This window comes from Carassius gibelio, chromosome B14 (genome assembly GCF_023724105.1).
Source record: "Carassius gibelio isolate Cgi1373 ecotype wild population from Czech Republic chromosome B14, carGib1.2-hapl.c, whole genome shotgun sequence".
Classification (NCBI taxonomy): Eukaryota; Metazoa; Chordata; class Actinopteri; order Cypriniformes; family Cyprinidae; genus Carassius; species Carassius gibelio.
Window position 1 is genome coordinate 29395041 of NC_068409.1, and position 5000 is coordinate 29400040.

A 5000-nucleotide genomic window follows, 5' to 3' on the forward strand; every position below is an offset into this window, starting at 1 on the left:
AAAGTCAGCTTTGATTGTTCCTAATAAACTGTTTAACTGCTCCCGTATATTAAATTATGTTGTGGGATAATTAAATATATTCTAAATAAACTCCAAACTTAAAATTATATACATTCATTTTGTTCTCAAGTTCTTTCTTGTAACACCTCCCTCTCAGTGACAACAGCTGACTGAGCGGCTCTTTATGCAGCTCATTATGCAGGGCTTTGTCTTCTCAGGTGTAAATCACAATGATATTCATGATAGTTGACGCCTACTCGCATATGACTTTTACCAACAAAAAGTGTCTTAGAAAATTTTAATCAATGTATTGTTTTCTGTAAGTGAGTAAACAAGATGATTTTCACATAATTTACAAAGAAAAATTCTAGGCTACAAGCTCCGGTTCTCAAAAATCCCAGGCACCATTGTTCTTTATGTGTTTTTTTGCCTTGTTCATTTGTCACTAACCACAAGGGAGATCCCCTGATCCCCGGGAGCAGGAAGGAACACCGTTCCAGTACAGAGTCAGCAGAAGAGATGGACCGTAGTGATAGCAAGGTGAGGCCAAAGAAAGAGCTTCGCCCGAACAGGGACTTGAACCCTGGACCCTCAGATTAAAAGTCTGATGCTCTACCGACTGAGCTATCCGGGCTCGTGTGTAGCACTGGCATCTCACCTTTTATATAACAGCAGTTTTACAACAAGCTGCCCAGAAGAGACGCAGGTGTCACGGGATGAAAGCTAGAAGCAGTTAGGACAAAGGACCATAGAAGGCACAATTACCATCACAGAAAGCTAAAGCAACACTGCAAAGCCCTCCCGTAGTCGGCAGGGTTCGAACCTGCGCGGGGAGACCCCAATGGATTTCAAGTCCATCGCCTTAACCTCTCGGCCACGACTACGTCTAGCCGTAGGCTGCCTGCCCCCTTGTCTGGTGGCTCCCTGCACAGGCCAAGCGTCAAAAACAAAATAGAGAAGAAAGATGAGGTGGTACAAAATTGTCAACCTTCCCGTATACTCAACGCCAGAGTGTTGCCGTGACCCGGATTCGAACCGGGGTTGCTGCGGCCACAACGCAGAGTACTAACCACTATACGATCACGGCGTGCCACTGGCTCACCCAAGTCAAGCCCTGGAGCCTGAATACCAGAAGCATCAGCGGCGTGTTGGTCCATCGTAGAGGGACTGGACATTACGCAAATCAGTGGGAGGACCTTGAAAAATTCATGGACGCTTTTCCTCATGGCCTTCAGCAAACAGCGTAGTCGGCAGGATTCGAACCTGCGCGGGGAGACCCCAATGGATTTCTAGTCCATCGCCTTAACCACTCGGCCACGACTACAAGAACAGACCAACTTCTGCTCAGTTTGTGTGCAACACTGCTGCCTGACCTACTTGCAAACAACCCAGCTCAGTCAGCAAGCTGACTGTAACCGAATAAAGGGTTTCCTTTTTTGGATACAGACATAATAACAACAAAACTTTGTGCACTTATGAAATAAAGATAACAAAAAAGATGTGCTGTCTGCAGCCTTTGTCTGCGCTGATCTTCATTTACAAACACGTCATTAAAATGAACCTCTAACTCTGTGAATACTCAACGAAGAGACATGAGAGAGATATCTATAGAAAGCTTGACATTTCTACTTTTAAACTAAACAAGTGCTGCCGAAAACAAAAATTTTCTGTGATAAAGTAATCCATATGAAAACAAGGCGATGTCCTTTTTTCACGTCTCCCTTCATTATATCTAATGTGACCACGCCCCCGCGCTGAACGCTCTATTCAGATTCAAACTGAAGCGCGGCTTGAATACGCCCACACAGAAGAAAAAGCAGCCAGACTGTTGTTCAAGTGCTTTTATTTTACTGTTTGCTTCGCGATGAGAGGAATAACACATAATTCACCCCAAAAAGATGTGACGTGGTTGAGGATTTGAGAAATGGATTTCCTCAGAAAAAAAGAATGAAGCACTTTATTCAGCAGAGATCATAAACATGAGTAAGTCTCTTTATATTTATTTATATACTTGTACTAGTTTTCACATAACGTCTAAACATTTTACTAGTTAGACTTTTTCCAAACTATAATTCTTGACTAAATGTATAATTAAGTTAAATATTATGAAGTTTCAATAACAATATACAAAACTATACCACTCAAAAGCTTGATGTAAATAATATAAATGTAACAAATACATGTAACTGTAACAAATGTAACAAAAAATGGTGTTCTTTTAATTAACCACCCTAAAAAACATGAAAAATATTCTCAGTTATTTTCAACATTAATAATAATGATAACAATAAATGTTTTTTTTTTTTTTTAGAAATTCAGATTGTTAAAAGGATTTCTTAAGGATTGTGTGACTGGAGTAATAATGTAAAAAATAAAATTAGTTTGAAAGTCAGCTTTGATTGTTCCTAATAAACTGTTTAACTGCTCCCGTATATTAAATTATGTTGTGGGATAATTAAATATATTCTAAATAAACTCCAAACTTAAAATTATATACATTCATTTTGTTCTCAAGTTCTTTCTTGTAACACCTCCCTCTCAGTGACAACAGCTGACTGAGCGGCTCTTTATGCAGCTCATTATGCAGGGCTTTGTCTTCTCAGGTGTAAATCACAATGATATTCATGATAGTTGACGCCTACTCGCATATGACTTTTACCAACAAAAAGTGTCTTAGAAAATTTTAATCAATGTATTGTTTTCTGTAAGTGAGTAAACAAGATGATTTTCACATAATTTACAAAGAAAAATTCTAGGCTACAAGCTCCGGTTCTCAAAAATCCCAGGCACCATTGTTCTTTATGTGTTTTTTTGCCTTGTTCATTTGTCACTAACCACAAGGGAGATCCCCTGATCCCCGGGAGCAGGAAGGAACACCGTTCCAGTACAGAGTCAGCAGAAATGATGGACCGTAGTGATAGCAAGGTGAGGCCAAAGAAAGAGCTTCGCCCGAACAGGGACTTGAACCCTGGACCCTCAGATTAAAAGTCTGATGCTCTACCGACTGAGCTATCCGGGCTCGTGTGGACCACTGGCATCTCACCTTTTATATAACAGCAGTTTTACAACAAGCTGCCCAGAAGAGACGCAGGTGTCACGGGATGAAAGCTAGAAGCAGTTAGGACAAAGGACCATAGAAGGCACAATTACTATCACAGAAAGCTAAAGCAACACTGCAAAGCCCTCCCGTAGTCGGCAGGGTTCGAACCTGCGCGGGGAGACCCCAATGGATTTCAAGTCCATCGCCTTAACCTCTCGGCCACGACTACGTCTAGCCGTAGGCTGCCTGCCCCCTTGTCTGGTGGCTCCCTGCACAGGCCAAGCGTCAAAAACAAAATAGAGAAGAAAGATGAGGTGGTACAAAATTGTCAACCTTCCCATACACTCAACGCCAGAGTGTTGCCGTTACCCGGATTCGAACCGGGGTTGCTGCGGCCACAACGCAGAGTACTAACCACTATACGATCACGGCGTGCCACTGGCTCACCCAAGTCAAGCCCTGGAGCCCGAATACCAGAAGCATCAGCGGCGTGTTGGTCCATCGTAGAGGGACTGGACATTACGCAAATCAGTGGGAGGACCTTGAAAAATTCATGGACGCTTTTCCTCATGGCCTTCAGCAAACAGCGTAGTCGGCAGGATTCGAACCTGCGCGGGGAGACCCCAATGGATTTCTAGTCCATCGCCTTAACCACTCGGCCACGACTACAAGAACAGACCAACTTCTGCTCAGTTTGTGTGCAACACTGCTGCCTGACCTACTTGCAAACAACCCAGCTCAGTCAGCAAGCTGACTGTAACCGAATAAAGGGTTTCCTTTTTTGGATACAGACATAATAACAACAAAACTTTGTGCACTTATGAAATAAAGATAACAAAAAAGATGTGCTGTCTGCAGCCTTTGTCTGCGCTGATCTTCATTTACAAACACGTCATTAAAATGAACCTCTAACTCTGTGAATACTCAACGAAGAGACATGAGAGAGATATCTATAGAAAGCTTGACATTTCTACTTTTAAACTAAACAAGTGCTGCCGAAAACAAAAATTTTCTGTGATAAAGTAATCCATATGAAAACAAGGCGATGTCCTTTTTTCACGTCTCCCTTCATTATATCTAATGTGACCACGCCCCCGCGCTGAACGCTCTATTCAGATTCAAACTGAAGCGCGGCTTGAATACGCCCACACAGAAGAAAAAGCAGCCAGACTGTTGTTCAAGTGCTTTTATTTTACTGTTTGCTTCGCGATGAGAGGAATAACACATAATTCACCCCAAAAAGATGTGACGTGGTTGAGGATTTGAGAAATGGATTTCCTCAGAAAAAAAGAATGAAGCACTTTATTCAGCAGAGATCATAAACATGAGTAAGTCTCTTTATATTTATTTATATACTTGTACTAGTTTTCACATAACGTCTAAACATTTTACTAGTTAGACTTTTTCCAAACTATAATTCTTGACTAAATGTATAATTAAGTTAAATATTATGAAGTTTCAATAACAATATACAAAACTATACCACTCAAAAGCTTGATGTAAATAATATAAATGTAACAAATACATGTAACTGTAACAAATGTAACAAAAAATGGTGTTCTTTTAATTAACCACCCTAAAAAACATGAAAAATATTCTCAGTTATTTTCAACATTAATAATAATGATAACAATAAATGTTTTTTTTTTTTTTTAGAAATTCAGATTGTTAAAAGGATTTCTTAAGGATTGTGTGACTGGAGTAATAATGTAAAAAATAAAATTAGTTTGAAAGTCAGCTTTGATTGTTCCTAATAAACTGTTTAACTGCTCCCGTATATTAAATTATGTTGTGGGATAATTAAATATATTCTAAATAAACTCCAAACTTAAAATTATATACATTCATTTTGTTCTCAAGTTCTTTCTTGTAACACCTCCCTCTCAGTGACAACAGCTGACTGAGCGGCTCTTTATGCAGCTCATTATGCAGGGCTTTGTCTTCTCAGGTGTAAATCACA

The 5000-nt window shown here is 40.1% G+C and overlaps 7 non-coding genes across 7 annotated transcripts; all 7 read right to left on the minus strand.

The window, feature by feature from the left end:
* Positions 1 to 561: 561 nt before the first annotated feature.
* On the minus strand, positions 562 to 634 carry trnak-uuu (transfer RNA lysine (anticodon UUU)). Its single transcript has one exon. It is a non-coding gene; the product is annotated as a tRNA-Lys (tRNA).
* Positions 635 to 802: 168 nt separating this feature from the next.
* trnas-uga (transfer RNA serine (anticodon UGA)) lies at positions 803 to 884 on the minus strand. Its single transcript has one exon. It is a non-coding gene; the product is annotated as a tRNA-Ser (tRNA).
* A 131-nt stretch (positions 885 to 1015) lies between these two features.
* trnah-gug (transfer RNA histidin (anticodon GUG)) lies at positions 1016 to 1087 on the minus strand. The gene has a single exon. It is a non-coding gene; the product is annotated as a tRNA-His (tRNA).
* Positions 1088 to 1242: 155 nt separating this feature from the next.
* On the minus strand, positions 1243 to 1324 carry trnas-aga (transfer RNA serine (anticodon AGA)). Its single transcript has one exon. It is a non-coding gene; the product is annotated as a tRNA-Ser (tRNA).
* Positions 1325 to 2946: 1622 nt separating this feature from the next.
* Positions 2947 to 3019, minus strand: trnak-uuu (transfer RNA lysine (anticodon UUU)). The gene has a single exon. It is a non-coding gene; the product is annotated as a tRNA-Lys (tRNA).
* Positions 3020 to 3187: 168 nt separating this feature from the next.
* trnas-uga (transfer RNA serine (anticodon UGA)) lies at positions 3188 to 3269 on the minus strand. The gene has a single exon. It is a non-coding gene; the product is annotated as a tRNA-Ser (tRNA).
* Positions 3270 to 3627: 358 nt separating this feature from the next.
* On the minus strand, positions 3628 to 3709 carry trnas-aga (transfer RNA serine (anticodon AGA)). The gene has a single exon. It is a non-coding gene; the product is annotated as a tRNA-Ser (tRNA).
* Between the last annotated feature and the right edge of the window lie 1291 nt (positions 3710 to 5000).